Genomic DNA, 22,567 nt, shown 5'->3' on the forward strand with positions numbered 1-22,567 from the left:
AGTTTGTCATATCCCGAATCAATATATGTGTTACTGTTGTGTTACCTCAGGAGAGAAGAGAAGTTATATATATATATTTTTAATCATATTTTTAACATTTTTTCCCATTTATTTTTATTAGCTGGAGGCTAATTACTTAACAATATTGTAGTGGTTTTTGTCATACATTGACATGAATCAGCCATGGATTTACATGTATTCCCCGTCCCGATTCCCCCTCCCACCTCCCTCTCCACCCGATTCCTCTGGGTCTTCCCAGGGCACCAGCCCCGAGCACTTGTCTCATGCATCCAGCCTGGGCTGGTGATCTGTTTCACCCTTGATAATATACATGTTTCGATGCTGTTCTCTTGAAACATCCCACCCTTGCCTTCTCCCACAGAGTCCAAAAGTCTGTTCTGTACATCTGTGTCTCTTTTTCTGTTTTGCATATAGGGTTATTGTTACCATCTTTCTAAATTCCATATATATGTGTTAGTATGCTGTAATGTTCTTTATCTTTCTGGCTTACTTCACTCTGTATAATGGGCTACAGTTTCATCCATCTTATTAGAACTGATTCAAATGAATTCTTTTTAACAGCTGAGTAATATTCCATGGTTCCTTATCCATTCGTCTGCTGATGGGCATCTAGGTTGCTTCCATGTCCTGGCTATTATAAACAGTGCTGCGATGAACATTGGGGTGCACGTGTCTCTTTCAGATCTGGTTTCCTCGGTGTGTATGCCCAGCAGTGGGATTGCTGGGTCATATGGCAGTTCTATTTCCAGTTTTTTAAGAAATCTTCACACTGTTTTCCATAGCGGCTGTACTAGTTTGCATTCCCACCAACAGTGTAAGAGGGTTCCCTTTTCTCCACACCCTCTCCAGCATTTATTGCTTGTAGACTTTTGGATAGCAGCCATCCTGACTGGCGTGTAATGGTACCTCATTGCGGTTTTGATTTGCATTTCTCTGATAATGAGTGATGTTCACTCCTGCAGCTCAATTCCAGAAAAATAAATGACCCAATCAAAAAATGGGCCAAAGAACTAAACAGACATTTCTTCAAAGAAGACATACAGAATGGCTAACAAACACATGAAAAGGAGTTATATTTTTAAAGGCTCTCATTTGAGATTCAGTAGAGAAGAAAGGCTAAACCCTTTTGCTAAGTAGGCATTATAAAACAAATAGATTACAATAACATTTACAGAGCCTCAGCTTCCATCAAGGAGAAAGAAAATAACTAAACAAAGCAAGTAAAGCATTGTTTCCTTTACCTCGGATCCCCAGACACGTTAGCGGGGATGAGAACACGGCCCTGCTGGTGCTGTGATGTAGGGAACAAAGCCTCCCTCCTCAGGTCAGAGGGACACCGCATCTCAGGTGTGGCTGAGGCCATGCACAACGAGCGATGAAGCGTATCAGCATCAGAACCAGAAAAGAGAGAGACGACTGGGCAATCACAGTCCACAAAAGGGCTATGTTTGTGTTTGTTCTGACTTGGCCAATTCTTTCTGTATTTTCTGAGAGTTTCCACAGAGACAGTCTCACAAAATGATCCCCTTCTAAGCCACAGAGACACAACACGGACAAGATAACAAGGAAACAAAGAAAAGACAGAATTTAGTTTAAACTTATAATGACGGGAAATGGAAGAGAAGTCCTTTTCTTTTGCTGGTATGATTACTTGGAGGGGCAGTAATTTTGCTAAAAATACTTTTCTGATAGCACTCAGGAATGGCCTTGCACTTACTGTTCTACCGCAAGCCTCGAATAATGGAATTCTGTAGAATGAAAATTCTCGGGACAGCTATCTAAATGCTATTTTAGAGGGAAACACTGATTCCCCCCCCAACCCTGCCTCAAGTAATCTCTTTTTTAAAAAGTTATCAAAGTTATACATATATGGGAGAAAATTTATAACTTACTGCAAAGCAAACAGAAATTTTAATCATTTCCTGTGATTCCACTACCTAGAGAAAACAGCCACTAATGATATTTCTGATTAGTGTTTGTGTAGATGTACACAACAGTTTCTTGCTATCTCTCCGCAGCATTCTACTTCATCACTTTCCTGCTTAGAGGCATGTGTAGTGCTGTGTTTTTAACAAATGATTTTAAACTATTATGCAAGCAAAGCTTTAAATATAAAACTGAAATGATACGCTCATTACTTCCTTCTGAAGAATTCCAACTGCTGGAATTGCTTGCATGTATGGCTTCTGTAGAATTCTTTTGTGTATTAATTGCTTCATGGGTTTCCCTGGTGGTCCAGCGGTGGAGAGTCTGTTGGCCAGTGCAGGGGAAAGGGACTTGATCCCTGGTCCAGGAAGATCCTACACGTCGTGGAGTAACCGCCTGTGCCCTGGAGCCCCTGCTCCATAAGATGAGAAGCTGCTGCCATGAGAAGGCCACACACCACAGCTAGTGAGTCCTCTCCACTTGCCACAACTAGAAAAAAGCCTCAGCAGCGGTGAAGACCCAGCACAGACAAAAATAATAAACAAATTAATTAATCAAAAATGTACTTCATTTGATTTGTAAAACTATCCTGGGACCTGGGTAGGCCCACTCTGACCCTGGTTAAAAGTTTATCATATGGATGAGTAAACTGAAGCTGTTTAATGGAAAGCCACACTTGAACTGAGTTGCATCACCTTAGATTCTGCCTGATTTTACAGAAGCAAATAGCAGAGATAAACGTGGTATATCAAAGTGTTGCTGAGTGTAGCAGTTGTAATAAATTGACAAAGTGAAAATGAAACTCACTCAGTTGTGTCCAATTCTTTGCAATCCATGAGCAATATAGTCCATGGAATTCTTCAGGCCAGAATACTGGAGTAGGTAGCCGGTCCCTTCTCTAGGGAATCTTCCCGATCCAGGGATCGAACCCAGGTCTCCCGCATAGCAGGCAGATTCTTCACCAGCTGAGCCGCCAGGGAAGCCCAGTAAATTGACAAGCTCCACGTAAATGGCCGTGTGGTGACACGCCGAGGGGTGTGTCTGGGTTTAACACAGATGCTGCGTCAGCTGCAGGCTTGGTTCCTGGAGAGGATCCCGGAACTGGGTGTTTGTTTCGGTTTTTTTTTTTAACAAAAGCCACCATGCAGAGCCACTTTAAATGATCACAATTTTGCCTTCCCTGCTGTCCCATTTTCCAGGTAGTTCTACTGAAGGCATGCCCTTCCCCGTCCAGACCAGTCTGTCTCTGGCCACTGGGCAAGAAGCGGACAGCATGGGGAGCTTGTGCTCCAGCTAATGAGGCCATGCATGAGCCCCACGTCCTTGTCTGCTGAAGCAAAATGCTGAACCTGTTTGCAGGGCAGCCCTGGAGACCCAGACTTAGAGAACAGACTCGGGGACCCAGTGGGGGAAGGAGAAGGTGAGACAAGCTGAGAGAGCAGCGTTGATGCAGACACACCACCACGTGTAAACAGACAGGCAGCGGGAAGCTGCTCTCTAGCCCAGGGAGCCCAGCTCCGGGCTCTGAGATGACCTAGAGGGGTGGGATGGGGAGGAGGCAGGCCCACGAGGGAGGGGATGTGTGTGTACCTCGGCTGACTCACTTCGTGTACAACCGAAACCAACAGAGCATTGTAAAGCAACTATACCCCAATAAAAAAGATGTGTTTAAAAAAAAAAAAAGACATCACTCTGGACCTGTACCTCAAACAAAATAAACAATAAAGTGCATTTTAATAACATTAAAAAGAAAAAATGCAAAATATTTCAATTCTAATTTTAACCCAACTCAAACTATTGTTAGAAAACACCGCAGGAGGAAAAAGCCACCTCTAAGGACCGTTGATAAAGGCCTTTGTTGAGCGGTCGCTCTTGCTCTCAGGCAGAACTCCCTGGGGGCGGGTGAGTGAGGAGACAAAGGGAGTCTGCGAGGTATGAGGGGTGGGGAGGGGTTTTATAGCCAGGGCCGGCGTTTAAGCCAGGTCTTTTCATATAAGGAAGAAAGCGTGGGTTACAGCGGCGGTTAGTGTCCGAGGGCTCTGTGTTGGTACCTGATTGGACCAGGCTGCAGGGGGTCGGTTCCTGGAAGTTTAGCCAGCCTCCGGAATTTGCCTTGCGGCACTTTTCCGGGGCATGTCTCAACATACCCGACCTTTCAACTACTACACTGAATACCAATATATCACTTAAATGCTAAAACTTATACATACAAAGTCCTACTCAACCCGAGTCCTACTTAACTCACCAGGGCTTAAAGTGAAGCCCTGTAAATACCTGGGTGGATTTAATAACCCCATAAACACACAAGTTCCAGTCTACTAATGTCTCATATTGATACAATTACACATGCAATTATCTGCATCCAGTGAGAATGGTCTCTAAACATAGACAATTAAAAGAAACAGACACCAGCTGCACAAAAACAATGCCTTGTGTAACCCTGCCCTCTGGGAAATGATAGGGATGAAAGGTAAGCTCAGCAGGTAGAGAACCCGCCTGCAAGGCAGGAGACACAGAAGATGCAGGTTCCATCCCCAGGTCGAGAAGATCCCCTGGAGGAGGGAATGGCAACCCACTCCAATATTCTTGCCTGGAGAATCCCTTGGACAAAGAAGCCTGATGGGCTACAGTCGATGGGGCTGCGAAGAGTGAGACATTGAGAGTCAGTTCCTAGGCAGATTGATAAGTCAAGGGTTCCCCGAGGAGGAGAGAGGGGTCTGGGGCTCTCAAGGAGGAGGAAAGGTCAAACTTTTCTTTTTTTTCCTCTACATTCCTTAGTCTTAGTCACATAAAACTTTCTTTCTTTTTTTTTTTCCTTTAAGCCCAGAACTGATGATTACACAACAAACAACTCAGTTTAAACTCTGTACTAAGGATTATATAACAACAGTGTATCCTGCTTGAGGACAGTTTCTCCTTCCTGAAAGCCTTCTGACTAATCCTGATATTTTAGAATGCATATTATGGGAGTGGGCCTGGTAGAATCTTTCTATTGTTAAGTTCTAATTCTGTTACTGTAAAATGTAACTTGTGGGAGTGGGTCTGGTAAAATCTTCACAAACTTGAGACATTCTTTTGATGTATTGTAACAACTAATTAAAAAGCATATAGCTCCCTTCTAACACTAGCAACCAGGGCATTCTTCATCCCTCTCCTGATGTCTATGTCAGAAGTTTCTCTTTCCCTTTTCTTACTTTAATAAAACTCTGCTACACAAAAGATCTTGTGTGATCAAGCCTGGTCCCTGGTCCCAAGGCTAAATCTTCTTCCGAGATCACAAGTCCGACATTGTTCACTGTAAGCCATCAACACAACTGAGAGATCAGGTACACACAAGAGGAAGTCTGGGTAAGTTACATTAACTAATCAGGGTTGACACATTGCAGGTCAGCCACTTTGGCCCTAAGATTAACTCATATCAGTAGAAATCCAGTGTTAAGCAAGTTAAGGATTGCCTCAAAATAAAGTTAAGTCCTAATGAAGCTGTAAAAATCCATAGCTAAAAGAAAATAAACTATGAAAGAAATTTAACATTGTGTATGTTACATATGAAAGTTAAGAGAATCTCAAGAGCTAGCAACACAAAGTAAAAACATTTTTCCTATTTATTTAATGTTGTATTTATGTAAGGTTGGATTTTCACTAAATTTTTTTGTGATAATCATTTTATCCTGTATGTAAGTCAACTTATTATGGTGTATATTTTCAAAATTATGCAGTCTATGTATGCCAATTGCATATCAATAGAAGTGGAAGATAAGTTTTTAAATTAAAAAATAAAATAATAAAAAAAAAGCATAAATAAGCCATGAAGCTGACTTTAACATTCCGGATTACACCACAAGGAAGATCCACACTGGGATTAGATATCCCTCTATGCTTAGCCCTACATTCACATAATTATAACAACAAAATTATTCACCAGAATAGGGTGAGCATCAGCCTAAAAGTCAGAGAACTTGGTGGTGATTCACTCTCCTCTAGAGGAGCCTGTTTGATAATGAACACTCTGGTAAACCCCATCCTCAGAGAACTCTGGGGAGGAACAGAAGAAAGCATAATTACCATAACTGTCAGGTGTTCGGTCAAGGCATAGCCCAAGGGAGGGGAAGATGTAGGCTGTGTTTGGTACCTCAGGAACATAGTTTATACAAAAGTTTTTAGGAAATTAAAAAAAAAAGCAGAATTTAGTGGTAAATAAAGAATAGAGAGCTTGATTGAGTCATGAAGCACACAGTCATCCCCTCCAATATCAATAACGTCATAACCCATTAATAAGCTCCTAACATACAAGAGAAGATAAGTCCTGAAAAGATGAGCATCCTGGAAAGTGTTCTTGGATGGATCAAGTGAAGCCTAGGGGAGATTTTAAACCTCAGAACACTTTGTGCTAAAACCAGACCACACTTCCCAACAGATTCAACTCTCATAAGTAAACAAAAGACTCACTTAGCATCTATGTATAGAAGATAGAGGTTTAAAGCTGGTGCTACGGATAAAGTACCATAAAGGATGATGAGAGAAGTTAAATATGCTGGAGCCAGAGGAGCTGCGATGGACAGTTTACAAGCACAAACTCATCCTATGATTTATGAGTGAAGCTAATAAGCCTTACAAGCCTGGTGATAGCTGGTTGTCCAGAAAAGAACTTTAGTTCAACTATAAATATTACTCAAAAACATAACTTGTAACATAACTTTCAGTGTTATTTTAAAAGGTGTAAGTTTTTAGATACAAGTCTTTAGTTACAGGGTATACAAATGTCTCTGGCCTTCCCTGGTGACTCAATGGTAAAGAATCGCCTGCCAATGCAGGGAACTCGAAGATCCCTGGGGCGGGAAGATCCCCTGGAGGAGGGCATGGCTACCCACTCCAGTGTTCTTGCCTGGAGAATCTCCATGGTCAAAGGAGCCTGGCAGGCCAGGGCAGGCCAGAGCCTGGTGAGCCATGAGTCCATGGGCTCACAAAGAGTCGGACATGACTGGGCAACTAAACAACAAAAACAAACGTCTCTAGAGAAAAAGCATATACAATACCACAGTCAGCTTTAAAGCAGTCATCAGTGAAGAAAGGTCATTCAAGGTCAACCACACAATCACCTAAATTACAATAATAAGTACATCAACAGCTAGTTAATATCAGACTACTTTATTAATTTGGAGAAGGAAATGGCAACCTGTTGGTCCTTTAATGGACCAGAAACAGAGAGAGAGAGAGAGAGAGGAGAGAGAAACACGGGGACCCAAGCTCTGATGGAGCAAAGGTGTTTTAATCAACATGGTGTGTGCATATATACTGTCTTACAAGGTGGTTTTTCTCAGCAAAGATAATGATTAAAATTCCAGACTTACAAAACATAAGACGATCCCTATCAAAGAGAGAGTTGCAAACAATCACCTTTTACCATATGGCACATAAAAAGGAAGAGGGTACTTATCACTATAATGAGAAATGTCTGGATTCCTCAGCCCCGGGAAAGGCGTGCCTCTCCTCTTAATTCCTGAATATTCAGGAATTAATAAGGGCCAGAGGGTTCCTGACAGATCCAAAACAGCGCACAGGAAGCCACTTGTTAAATGCTTCCTGACAGCAACCCACTCCAGTATTCTTGCCTGGAAAATCCCATGGACAGAGGAGCCTGGTAGGTTACAGTCCGTGGGGTCACAGAGTTGGACACAACTGAGTGACTTCACTTCACTTTATTAATTATACAAGAATACATAGAAGAACTATACAAAAAATATCTTAATGACCCATATAACCATGATGATGTGATCACTAGCTGGAGCCAGACATCCTGGAGTCCAAAGTAACGTGGGCCTTGGGAAGCATCAGTATGAGCAAAGCTAGTGGAGGTGATGGAACTCCAGCTGAGCTATTTCAAATCCTAAAGGGTGATGCTGTTAAAGTGTTGCACTCAATATGCCAGCAAATTTGGAAAACACAGCAGAGGCCATAGGACTGGAAAAGGTCAGTTTTCATTCCAATCCCCAAAAATGGCAATGCCAAAGAACTTTCAAACTACTGCACAATTGCACTCATCTCACATGCTAGCAAAATAATGCTCAACATTCTCCAAGCAAGGCTTCAACAGTACGTGAACCGAGAACTTCCAGATGTTCGAGCTGGACTTAGAAAAGGCAGAGAAACTAGAGATGAAATTGCCAATATCCACTGGATCATCAAAACAGCAAGAGAGTGCTAGAAAAAGATCTACTTCTGCTTTATTTATTGACTACATCTTTGACTGTGTGGATCATAACAAACTCTGGAAAATTCTTCAAGAGATGGGAATACCATACCACCTGACCTGACTCCTTAGAAATCTGTATGTGGTCAAGAATCAACAGTTAGAACCAGACATGGAACAACAGACTGATTTCAAATTGGGAAAGGAGTACGTCAAGGCTGTTTATTGTCACCCTGCTTATTTAACTTATATGCAGAGAACATCATGCAAAATGCTGGGCTGGATGAAGCACAAACTGGGATCAAGACTGCCTGGGAGAAATATCAATGACCTCAGATATGCAGATGACACCTCCCTTATGGCAGAAAGCAAAGAGGAACTAAAATGTCTCTTGATGAAGGTGAAACTAGAGAGTGAAAAAGCTGGTTTAAAACTGAACATTCAAAAAATGAGGATCATGGCATCCAGTCCCATTATTTCATGGCAAACAGATGGGAAACAATGGAGACAGTGAGAGAATTTATTTTCTCAGACTCCAAAATTACTGCAGATGGTGACTGCAACCATGAAATGAAAAAAAAAAAAAACATTTGCTCTTTGGAAGAGAGACTTTATTTTCTCGGACTCCAAAATCACTGCAGATGGTGACTGCAACCATGAAATGAAAAAAACATTTGCTCTTTGGAAGAAAGCTATGGCCAACCTAGATAGAACATTTAAAAGTAATGACATTACTTTGCCGACAAAGGTCCATCTAGTCAAAGCTATGGTTTTTCCAGTAGTCATGTATGGATGTGAGAGTTGGACCATAAAGATAATTGGGCGCTGAAGAATTGATGCTTTTGAACTGTAGTGTTGGAGAAGACTCTGGAGAGTCCCTTGGACTGCAAGGAGGTCCAACCAGTCCATCTTAAAGGAAATCAGTCATGAATATTCATTGGAAGGACTGGTGCTGAAGCTGAAACTCCAATACTTTGGCTACCTGATGTGAAGAACAGACTCATTGGAAAAGACCCTGATACTGGAGAAGATTGAAGACAGGAGGAGAAGGGGGCAACCGAGGATAAGATGGTTGGATGGCATCACCAGCTCAATGGACATGAGTTTGAGCAAGCTCCAGGAGTTGGTGATGAAAAGGGAGGCCTGGTGTGCAGCAGGGTATGGGGTCACAAAGAGTTGGACATGACTGAGTGACTGAACTAAACTGAATTTATTAATTAATAGAAGCATTACTGTCCCTATCAGTAACAAGAAATGTTTTTCCTTGCATAAAGCTTATATCAGAATGCATATAGACCCACTGATAGTTAACAGCAAAATATGCCTAAACCAACACCTAGAGAAAGTGAAAGTTGCTCAGTCGTGTCTGACTCTTTGTGACCCCATAGACTCTACAGTCCATGGGATTCTCCAGGCCAGAATACTGGAGTGGGTAGCTGTTCCCTTCTCCAGGGGATCTTCCCAACCCAGGGATGGAATCCAGGTCTCCCACCCTGCAGGCAGATTCTTTACCAGCCGAGCCACTAGGGAAGCCCAACCAATACCTAATTATTTATTAAAACAATTGTGAATCAGCATGTTACTGGAAGAGTACATGGGGTCTGGCTGCTCTCTGCTCAAAAGCCAATAAACAGGCCAGGTTGGTGGAAAGGAAAGTGGGCTTTATTTTAGATGCCAGCAACTGTGGAGAGCGGGGTGGTGGGCGTCTGTCCAAAGGCCGTTCCCACCACCGACATGCAAAGGGTGAGAGCTTTTGTAGATGGGGGCGGGGGGAGCGGGTGGGAACGGGGCAGGGGGCTCCATGCAGGGGCAGCGGTCAGCTCTCAGTCATCTTCAAACGTCATCAGTGGCCTGGCCAGCCTCATCTTGTTTTAAGTGCAGTTAATCTTCCGTTCCAGGGTCAGTTTGTTCTGGCACAAGGGATCTTTTAGCTGTGGCATGTGGGACCTAGTTCTCTGACCAGGGACTGAACCTGGGTCCTCTGCATTGTAAGTATCAGCTTTTAGCCACTGACCACCAGGGACGTCCCTAGCTTGTCCTTTGTTGCAGAAACCAGTACTCGAGAAGCCAAGCACCATACTTGGAGAGTTGGAGAACTCAGGTTTATTACACTGGCGGGCCCAGAGGAGTTAACACTCCAAGCTCTGAGCCCCAAACAAAGGGGTTACAGAGTTTTTATACACAGACAGGCATGATTAAGTGGGTTTGTGGGTTTTAAGGGGCTGGGTAATTGCACAGAGCAGGACAAGGGTGAGTGAGGTAAGCTCCAGTTCCTACTATTGTGAGTCCCCACTTTCTGAGACCTGCATGATCCAGACTTTGCAAGAAGCAAGCTGAGTTACAGGGGCAGAAGGAGAAGGAGGTCATGTAAAATTTTAACTTTTCCTCTTCACTTTAATCAGGAAAATTGATCTTCCTGGGAAGAGGTGGGAATAAAACAAGAGGAGAAGATCCTACGGAGCACTGATTAATCCATTAATCCAAAAATAATCAAATTTTAAGGGAAAATATAGCATGTTCTCTACGTGCCTCCTGTCTGTAGAAAACCTTTAGACCTCCAGGTTTCTCTGAGTTCCAAACAGTGCATTTAACCAGAGAAGTGAGAACATGAAGAAAGAAAAGAAAACTGTCAAAGAAGAGAAAACAGTAACGTAGCCATGAAACAAAGTCAAGGACCTATGTTCCTCCTCAAGGCCTGTAGAAAGTGTTCTGGGCCGTGTCCTGTGAGCTGTCTTATACTCACTGAGATCCCCACCAGCTGCAGAAGTCGACTGCATTCTGCCCACAAGCATGCAGACTCCAGACCCGTTAGAACCAGAAGGTGATGATGCTGACTCACGATGACCTCACCAGCAGCCAATCAGGAGAAGGCCCCTGAGCAGATAAGCCACTCCATAACCCCCTCCTTCATCTTGTCTTTAAACTTCCCAGGAAAGCCTTCAGGGAGCATGAGCCTTTTAAGCATGGTCTGCCCTGGCCCCCTTGCTCAGCAGAACCTGCAACACATGCTTCCTTTCCTTCACCACAAGGTGGGGTCAGTGGATGGGCTTCACTGTGCTGGGGCCAGAATCTCAAGTGGGGTTCAGAAACTGCATACCAAGGGTTATCGGTCACTCAGCAGAACGCAGAGTCACCTGACCTCATATGAATGCAACAAGAGGATCCAAATGACCACAAGTCAATCAGGGCAATAGCCTCAACGCGAATGTTGGAAATCTCAGAGGAACAAGACACGCTACTGTGAAAGGGGAGAGAGGGGGTCTCCGGGTACACACCATCCTGACTCGTGCAGAGGGGTGAGACCCACACAACCCCCAGACCCTGCACCTGAGGTCACACATGGACACTCTCAAAGGTGACCCCACCCCAAGACCCTGTATCTGGGGTCACATGTCTGGTCTCCAGGGTGACCCCCCTCCCAGACACTGAACCTGGGGTCACACGTCCACAGGTATCCACACGGATGGGCCTTAAAGGATCATTTCTAAGAGAAGTCAGTCAGCATAGGAAGACAACGGTGTGTGATGTACCTTCTAGGCAAATTATCAATAGACATACAAAGTATCAAATTTATGAGCCCAAAGAGACTCTGAAATTTCAAACACAAAAGGTTCTAAGAAATAGAAAAAAAAGAAAAAAAAAAAAGAATGTGAAGGACCTGAAAATGAATTAGGAAATCTGAACATAGACATAGAAAGCTGTATGTATAATCGATAATCCCCAAGGGTTATTCTCTTCCTTTCTCCGTCCCCTCCTTCCTTTCCCATGTACATGGGAATTTGTATCTCTAACCTATACACAGAAATCGGCATCTCTAGGAGAGAATCCTGGAAAATCCCATGGATGGAGGACCCTGCTAGGCTACAATCCATGGGGTCGCAAAGAGTTGGACATGACTGGGTGACTTCACTTCGCTTCAGGAGAGAATCCACATAAATTATCTCCTCCCTTCCTTCTTTGTATACACAGAAAAGTGTCTCTGAGATACATCAGCCCCAGGACCTGATGCTCACAATTCTGACCTTCTATGGCAAAAAATCCAAAAAAGAATAGACATAACTCATAGTTACATTATACCTGAATCGGGCGGCTACATACAGCGACAATCAGCATATTGCAAATCGACTATGCTGCAACATAACATTGGCATGATATCAAAGGGAAGCAAAGAGAAGCAGTGCCTACTTTATTCCCCCTGACCTCCCTGACTGGGGCGGCCCCCTGGACACGGTGAGTTTGACGCAGCCTGGCAGGGTGCCCTTCACCGAACCCTTTTTAAAAACTACTGCCTGCTATGTTCTGGCTCAGACCAGACTCCGCAGAGGGATCCAGGCCTCCAGGGACTTGGGAGCAAATATTACAAACCCTGCACGTGCCCTGGTGCTGGGCATTCCAGTTCAAGCCTCCTTTCTGGGGTGCAGCCTCCTAGGCACCCAAGCAACTCAGCAGGGTGCTATGGACCTGGTAGTAATTAGTCCAGAGTGTGCGTGCGTGTGTGTGTGCGTGTGAATGTGTGTGCGTGTGCATGCATCTGTGCGTGTGTGTGCGTGCATGTGTGTGTGCATGTGCGCGCGCGTGTGTTTGCATGTGTGTGTGTGTGATGCTTCTTGGGGGAAAAGTAGTGAAACATAGGCCCTTAGCGGTTTGCTCAGGTACAATTCACTCTAATCCACAGTCCAGGATGCTGACTTTCCCAGGAATCAGAGATGTGCTTTAAAAAGTGCAGTTGCCTGTAAACATTTCCTGTAACTACAACTTGATCAAAGAGGCTGACCAGCACCTCTAATTCACAAGGCCTGGGGTTTCTGTTAATGACAGTTGCCCTCAGGAAACCTCCCAGGGCTGGGGGTTGCAGAAATAAATTCCAAACACAATAGAGTTTCAAGAAGCCAATTGCCACAGTAAATTTTCCTCATGCCCTTCAATGTAAAGAAAAAAAAATGCAGACCTTCACCCCAGGAGTAGATGCACAGGATCCCTAACTGCTGCAGGAATACCAATCAAAACAATTGGAAATCCAATCCCACCAGTCAGACTGGCCATCCTCACAAGTCTACAAATAATAAAAGCAGGAGAGAGCCGGCAGGTGAGGTAATCCCAACACATGTTCAGTGGAAATGGACATTGACAACAGCCACTAGAAAGCACAGCCTCCGCATGTCAAAAAAAGAAAAGAAAAGAAAAGAAAAATCTCTCAAGAGAGCCAGTCCTAGGATCAGACATCCCCTCACCTGGGCCAGTATCCGATATCCGACCGGTATTGAAAGTCATCATTCAATAAAAACACATGCACCCCAACATTCACTGCAGCTCTACTTGAAACAGCCAAGACAGAGTCTGCAAAATGTCCACTGACAGATTAAATGTTAAGAAGATGTGTTCCATATAAACAATGGACCATTACTCAGCCTTGCAAAAGTGCCACTGAAATTAAGAAATTATGCCACTCTTCTCTAGGAGGATGGACCTTGAAGGATTGTACACTAAGTGAAATCAGCCAGTCTGAGGAAGACAACATCCTTTGACGTCCCTTGTAGGAAAAATTAAAAAAGAGATACAAAGGAACTAACTTACAACCCAAATAGAGACTCTGAGAATTCAAACACAGAGGGTTCCAGTTAAAAAAAGAAAAGAAAAGAAATGGTAGGGATGAATTTGGAAGTAGGGACTTACATATACACAGAATCTGTAGGTGTAATAGATAATCCAAAAAGGATTCTCTCTTTCCTTCCTTCCATATATACACAGAAATCTGTAGCTGTCATAGATGCTCACTCGATGTTCAGCAAGTGGAACTTTGCTTGAGCTTCTGTAATAATCTCTATGGCAAAAGAATAAAAAAAGGAACAGATTCGCTGTATATACGTGTCATAACTGAATCGGGTGGTTGTACATTAACGGCAAGCACAAAACTACAAATGTGACATAGCTTCAGCATGAAATTAAAGAAAACAAAGAGAAAAAAAAGTCAATGACTACTTTATTCCCTGCATGCAACCTCCCTGATTTGGGCTGCTATCCCATTCCTGGAGCCTGAGCAGGCTTGTGTCTTATGTTTGGACTGGGGTGGGGTCGAGAATACAGTCAAAATATTTTTTAAAAGTTGGCTAACCCTGTGATTTTGACTCTGTAAGGTACAATAGCCAAGACTGGGAATCAAGCTAATTGTGGAAGCACAGCTGAATTGATGGGGTGCACCCCACAGACGATGGGGTGCATGTACACAATGCGATATTTCTCAACCATAAAGAAGTAGGAAATAATCCAAGGCTGGCCACAGGAAAGAAAGTAGAGATGATTATTCCGAGTGAAGTTAGGGACACAGGAAGACACAAGTATCAGTATCACATGATATCACCTCTAGGTGTAACCTAAAGACGAATACAACTGAACTTCCTGCCTGGAGACAGAGCCTCGCAGACTTAGAAAAGAAACTTCTAATTGCCAAGAAGCGGCGCATGGAGAAAGGAGTTCCTTCAGAGTTGCTTCAGACTAAAAGATGCACACTACTGTCTATAAAATAAAAGACCAGGACCCACTGTATAACATGAGGACACTTACTCCAGATTCTGTAATAACCTATCTGGGGGGAAAAAAAAAACACAACAAAAAAAACCAAACACCTCAATATGTATTAATAGAAGTGAAACTATTTGCGATAGAAGGAAAAATAACAAAAAAAAAAAACACCACCACCCACAAGACTGCAATTCATCTATATACTCCAGTTCAAATGATGAGATAAGAACAGCAAAAACAAACAAACAAAAAAAGGATTGCTGACTCTGTTTCCCTCAGGACATAGTGACCTGGGCTGGTGTCACATCCCTGGAGGCTGGTTAGCTTGGGTCCCAAGGCTGGAGGGTCCGGGGCTGAGGGAGCTGGGAGCATGCGGCAGGCAGGGTGCCTCCACAACGCACCTGGAGTGCCTGTTGCCCTCCAGATACAGGCGGGGTAATTTAGGGATTGGAATTAACAATCCTTAAATATTTATCTATCTCTATATAAAATATATCATATTATATATACACATTAATATATATCAAACATGATCAAAAAGTACTTACTGAATAGCGCAGGGAAGTTTATTGAACACACTGTGATCATCCATATGTGAAAAGGAAACCAAAAGAGAATAGATAAACGTCTATGTATTAATATAACTGAATCGAGTTCCTGTACATCTAAAACAACTTTAGAAATCAATTATATCCCAATAGAAAATAAGGAAATTACAGTTAAAAAAAAAAAAAAAAAAAAGTGTGGTATGGAGAAGTGCTGCCACCTTGTGGCCATTTTCTGTAACAACACCATGAAGAGCTGTACTGCCGGGCGTTTACCTTTCACAAGGATTCAAGGTCCGTAAGTTGTCAACTAAAAAAATACAGTCACAGTGCACCAGGCCCGAGCACTTGTCTCATGCATCCAGCCTGGGCTGGTGATCTGTTTCACCCTAGATAATATACCTGTTTCAATGTTGTTCTCTCGAAACATCCCACCCTCGCCTTCTCCCACAGAGTCCAAAAGTCTGTTCTGTACATCTGTGTCTCTTTTTCTATTTTGCATATAGAGGGATCAGGTGGAGAGGGAGGTGGGAAGGGGGATCGGGATGGGGAATACATGTAAATCCATGTCTGATTCATGTCAATGTATGACAAAAACCACTACAATATTGTAGAGTAATTAGCCTCCAACTAATAAAAATAAATGGAAAAAAAAAAAATACAGTCACAAGCTGAAAGTAGAAAGTTATTTTACTTGGTGGGGATGTTTACAACTCCAAGCCTGGGAGACAGCATCTCAGTAACTCTGAGAAAACTGCTCCAAGGAGGCAAGAGGGGGAGTCAGGCAGTACACAAGTTTGCAACAAAGGCAGCGGGCAGTCTGAACAGCAGTCAGACCCCCAGGTAAGTAACAGCATTCTGTGTATGGGAGATGCAAACCCCTGGGCTCCTTGCATTCATTCCTTTCAAATGCAGCTCAGCTGTCTGGGGCCAACCCTGTTTCTTAGTTCACCTTGCTTCTTGCATTCCCCCCACTCCTCAGCAATCACCCTGCGAGTTGGCAGAATCCTCTGGATCACCATTTGGGGAGCCCTCACTCACATTTGGGGGCCAGAAATCGCTGATGGCTGTGACATTTCTTGTTTATTAATATGGCAGGAGATATTTTCATTTCACAAAGAACAAAACACCTGCCCTCCTAGTTCAGTTCAGTCACTCAGTCGTGTCTGACTCTGAGACCCCACGGACTGCAGCATGCCAGGCTTCCCTGTCCATCACCAACTCCTGGAGCTTGCTCATACTCATGTCCATCAAATCGGTGATGCCATCCGACCACCTCATGGAGAAATGCCTTAGGTGTGGTCATCAGAAAAGAGTTCAAAACAAGGCAGGCATTAATAAAGTCAATTTCAAGAAGTAAGTTTAACTCACACCCTTTAAAATAATCATAAGAAGGGATATCAACATCACTATTTATTAGAGAAATGAAAATCTAAACTACAGAGAGGGATCACATCACACCAGTCAGAATGACCATGGCCAAACACTCTAAGAACAATAACTGCTGGAGAGCGTGTGGAGACAAGGGAAGCCTCCTCCACCGATGCTTGGGACCTAAATTGGTAACAGCCACTATGGAGGACATTGATAAGCTTCCTTCAGCCGTGAAAATGAGAATGAGTTAGAATACTCCTTAACACTATACGCAAAAATAAACTCCAAATAGATTAAAAAATCTAGTTGTAAGGATGGATACTATGAAATTCTTGAGACAAATATAAACAGGACACAATCTGACATGAATGCAGCAAGTTCTTCGTGGATCTACATCTTAGGAAAATGAAAGTAAACCACAAATCAGAAAATGGGACCAAATTAACCTGAAAAGCTTTTGCATATGAAAAGGAAACCCTCGAACAAAGACAAGGACAGCCCTCAGAATAGGAAGAAATATTTACAAAGGAAGAGACACACAAGGAACTCATCTCTAAAACATACAAATAGCTCATGAAGTTCAATATCAAAAATACATACAAACCAAGAAAGAAAAAAAAAAAAGGGCCAAAGATCAAAATGGGTATTTCTCTGAGGAAAGCCTGCAGATAGCAGATAGGTACATGAAAAGATGCTCAGCAACCCTAATAACTAGAGAAATGCAAATCAAAAGTCCAATGAGGTAAGCACTCACATTCATCAGATTGGCCACCACATATTAAAGAATAAATGCTGGAGAGGGTGTGGAGAGAAAGGAAATCTCTTGCACTGTTGTTTGCCATGTACTGAGGAGAATGTATGGGGGGGGGCACTTAAAAATAACATACCAGTGCTGCTGGCCAAAATTTGGCTTTCTCTGTCCACTGAAGCTGAATAAAAGAATATGGAGATGGAGACAGAACTTGGAAGAAATAGAAAGGTGGCTTTAATCCTCAGCCAGTGGAGAGGGCAACACAGTAGGCTTGTGTCTCAAAAACCGTCCCCCCCACCCAGGAGGCGTCTAGGCTTATAGAAGGCAAGGGCTCGCAGTGAGGGGTTGGTGACGAGGAAAAAGTGTGTTAGAATCTTCTCAAAAACAGTCATAGGCTGGCACCGTAGCCCAGTCATTGAGGTTGGCAGTCCGGCGGCTCTGAGACCTTCTTTCTGATCTGTGACTACAAGGGGAGCGGTGTTGTAAGGGTAAACAACGGACAGGGGTGTGTGGGGCAGCTCCTGCAGAGTCAGGGGCAGAACGGCAAACTAAGCTCCCAGTTAGGGGCAGCTCAAGTCAAAACCAAACAAGACAAAACGCTAGGGATGCTCAGGCCTGCTCACTGCGCTCTTCGTCTTCTTCGTTCTCAAGAAAAAAAGAAAAAACTCACTCCTCTCTCTCTTTTTGTTTTGTTTTTTTCCTTTTCACTGCAACAAATTCCCCTGTCATTTCATTCCCTCCATATCAATGGAGAAGGGGAAATAGGTTTGATCATTCTTGTTCTTGTCTGGCTGAGGACAATACCTCAGTTTTGCTCTGTTTGATGATCACCAGTTGTTCAGCCCAGGAGCCAATCTATCTCCTACTTCAAATTTTCCTTGAGAGACATGAACCCCAAGAAATCTTTATCGGGGTGATGAGGGACAGAAGGTCAATCTTCTGTAACTTCTTCAGTGCTGACATGAGACTCAGACCCTATCTAGTCGGGGTCACCGAGCCCTCGCCCGGTTTTATTAAGAGGCCCCAGAGGGACTTTTGTGGTTATTCCCACAGGTTCTGTTTGGGGAGCGGCTGTAATCTCTTTCGGGGCGTGGGTTTTCTCTCTGCCTCATTATTATCTTGATGCTAATCTGCTGTCATCTGGAGGAGACAAGTCTTTACAGGTAGTTTAAGAAAACAGAGGCCATAGATGAGTAAAAGTTATTGTAACTAGGGCTCAAAGAAGGAGTGAGAACCAGGTTACGTTTGATGACGGTTTTGATTGTGGTCCAGATGGGGTCACGGGTTGGGTCATGCTGTCCAAAGGGCTGAAGCCATTGGGACTCAGAAATAGTTGGAGGAATGAGAACCTGAACATTAATAGACAAATTAGAAAAAGTTAAGCCTGAATCCTAATTTAGACTTAACACTTCGGGGGGACTTGCAGCCAGGTATCCAGTTGTCTAGGTTTATTGACGTGGGTCTTAACCTTTAATGTGGCTATTGCTCATTATGCATTTTTTTTTCTTTTCTCTTGTCAACATTGGACCCAGAGAAATTTTCTTGTCTAAACATATAACAGTTACAAGAAGAGACCTTTCAAAAGTAAGACTGTAGTCACCTGCTGCTAGCAGACTTGGTTTTCAGAATGGCTAAGGGCATCCTAAGTCTGACACAGCTCAGAAAACTCAAGTTCTCAACAACACAAGGACATGTCTGAAACCACACCATGGTGTCCCCTAGTAATTCCATAGCTATTTTGACTTTAATTGCAGATTTTTTTCTTCATAGCCAAGGGGCTGTCACTGTCAGTGATGTTAGTCTTTCTCTAGGTTTGAGAAGATACAAGAGTTAGGGGTCATAAAAATCTCCTCCCCAAAGTGTCTAACTATCTGAAGGCCTCTTCTGCAAGTTTTTTTTTTTGAGCACAGAGTGCCTCCTTCCTAATTTTCACCCTGAACTTCTTTCAGAGGGTGTTGAAGGTCAGCGGCTTCAGTGGCCATGATTTAATCTTTGTAGAAGTAGATGGCAGAAGCCCTTCTGGGTCATGAATCTGACCATAGTTTAGGGCATTATATAGCCATTTCATCACATACTTGGTAATGTAAGGGACAACTCTTTAAAAAATTAAATTAATTTATTTTTAATTGGAGTACAGTTATTTTACAATATAGTGGTGGTTTTTGCTAGACAACGACATGATCAGCCACAGGTGGACACGTGCCTCCCCCATCCTGAAGCCCCCTCCCACCTCCCTCCCCATCCCATCCCTCAGGGTCATCCAAGTGCATCCGCCCTGAGCGCCCTGTCTCATGCATCGAACCTGGACTGGTGATCTATTTCACATATGGTAATATACATGTTTCAATGCTATTCTCTCAAATCATCCTACCCTTGACTTTTCCCACAGAGTCTGAAAGTCTGTTTTCACATCTGTGTCTCTTTTGCTGCCTTGCATATAGGGTCATTACCATCTTTCTAAATTCCATATGTATGCATTAATATACTGCACTGGTGTTTCTCTTTCTGACATATTTCCCTCTGCATAATAGGCTTGGGACAACACTTCTGAAACAGACAATATAGAAAACAATATAGCTAGCAATAATAATAAGGTCATCAGTAAGAACTAAAGTCAAGAACTTCCATTATGTGTAGCCCAGTATAAACCTAAGTCATCTGACTTAGTTTGTTCCATACAGGTCCTTATTTTTTTAGAGAAACTATATACTGGCATTGTCTATAAGGCACCCAGCCTAGTTTTCTAGTGTTATTAGACTGATTACCCTTAGTTTGATTTAATTGTTCCCAGTATAGAGGAGACTTTAAATAGGTGCAAATTGTAGCTCCTTCAGAGTTAGGGGGCAGGAAAGCAAATTTAGTTACAGAAATGCAGAGCAGGAATGGCTAAAAAACCCCAAAACAAACAAAGAAAAAACAACAACAAAAAACACTAGGAATATTCAGGTCTGCTTACTCTTCATCTTCTTTGTTCTCAGGAAGGAGAAAGAGGAAAAACTCATTTCTCTCTTATCCTTTTTCTTTTTACTGCAACAAATTCTTCTTTTTTCTGTTTCCACTGCAACCCAAGTACCTTAGAACCCAGCAGTCCCACACGTGGGCATAAACCCAGAGAAAATAGAATAAAATTAAAAGACGGGAACCCCTGCAATCTTGGCCCAACAAGGTGCAGTAGTCAGGTCTGGGAAGCAAGCTAACTGTAGAAATTACAGATGGATGGAAACAGAGGATGGGGCTCATGTACACACTGCATTATTTCTCAGCGATAAGGAAGTAGGAAATAAAGCCGAGTCCAGCCACAGGAAACAGAGTGGAGACGATCATTCCCCGTGAAGTAAGGGAGACAGGGAGAGACAAGTATCCTGTGATATCACCTCTAGGTGTAATCTAAAAATGGATACAAGTGGAGTTCTTTCCCATAGAGACACAGCCTCACAGATATAGAAAAGGAACTTTTGGTCACCAAGAAAATCAAGATGCAGTAGATTGAAAAGGGGAAAACAAACAAACAAACAAACAACCCACAAGACTGTAATTCACTCCTGTTCAAACTGTAGGGTAAAAACAAACAAACAAAAAATATGGAAAAAGAAATGCTGATCCTATTCCCGTCAGGCCACAGTGACCTGGGCTGGTGTCACATCCTGGAGCCTGACTGGCTCGAGTAGGCAGGCTGGAGTGTTCTGGGAGTGTGTGGCCGGCAGGGTGCCTCAACAATGAGCCTGGAGAGCCTGTTGCCCTCTGCAGAGCCCCCAGCCTTCAGAAACAAGTGGGAGAAATTAAGAGTTTGGAATTAACATGTACATGGTAATATATATCAAACAGATGACCAAAAAGTAACTACTGAATAGCATAGGGAAGTTAATGAACACACTTTAATCACCTATAATCACCTAATCACCAAAGAGAATAAACAAACATCTATACATAACTGAATCATGGATCTGTACAACTGAAACAAATGCATCAGAAATCAACAACAACAACAAAAAAAGAAATCAACAATATTCCAACATAAAATAACAAGGAAATTACAGGGAGAAAAAAAAGGAAGAAGAGTAGGACATGAAGAAGTGCTGCTCCCTTCTGGTCTTTTAACTTAACAACACCACGAAAAGCAATGCTGCTGGGCATTTAATATGCACAAGGATCAAGGGGCTGTAAGTAAAAAATAACTGCCTTCAAGAAATGTCCTAGGTGTCACTGAAACAAAATCAAATCAAATCAAGGCAGACATTCAAGTGGCCAATTTCAAGAGGTAAGTTTAACTCACACCCTTTAAAATAACCACATGAAAAGATGTCAACATCACTAAATATTAGAGACATGCAAATCAAAACTAGAATGAGGTATTTCCTCACATGGTTCACAAGGAACCAAAAGCTGACAAAAAATAAATGCTGGAGAAAGTGTGAAAAAAAGGGAACCCTCCCACACTGTTAGTGAAAAGGTGAATTAATAGCGGCCACTATGAAGAACAGTCTGCATGTTTTTAATGAAATGATCATGAGAATGAAATTAGAACACTGCCTAACAGCATACGTAAAAATAAACTCCAAATAGATTAAAGACCTAAATAAAAGGACAGATAATACGAAACTCTTCAGGGAAAAAGCAGAACACACTTTGACATAAAATGCGGCAAGTTTTTCTTTGACCCACCTCTTAGAATCATGAAAAATAAAAATAATGAAATAAACAGGACCTAACTCCCCATAAAAGCACCGTCACAGCAGAGGAAACCATGGACACAACAAAAAGACAAACCTCACAATGGAACTAATATGTGCAAACAAAGACACCCATGAGGAATTTCTCTCCAAAACATACAAACAGCTTATGCACCTCAATATCAAAGAAACAACCCAGTCAACTAGGGGCACAAGATTTAAATGGACATTTCTCCATAGGAGACAGAGATAGCCGTGAAGCACACAGAAAGATGCTCAACACCTCAAAGTGTTAGAGAACTGTGAATCCGAATTACACCGTGGCATCACCTCACACACGTTAGAATGGTCAGCATAGAAAATCTACAGCAATAAATGCTGGAGAGAGAATAAAGGAAAAGCACCATCCTCCCTGGTGGTGGGAATGAAAGTCATTAAATCCATGAAGGAGAATAGGACAAAGGTTCATTAAAAACTAAACACAGAAGTACCACAGAACCCTGCAATCCCATTCCTGGGCACAGATTCAGAGAAAACCATAATTTTAAAAGACAGGTTCATCCCAATGTTC

This window comes from Cervus elaphus, chromosome 27 (assembly GCF_910594005.1).
Source record: "Cervus elaphus chromosome 27, mCerEla1.1, whole genome shotgun sequence".
In the NCBI taxonomy this organism is placed as follows: domain Eukaryota; kingdom Metazoa; phylum Chordata; class Mammalia; order Artiodactyla; family Cervidae; genus Cervus; species Cervus elaphus.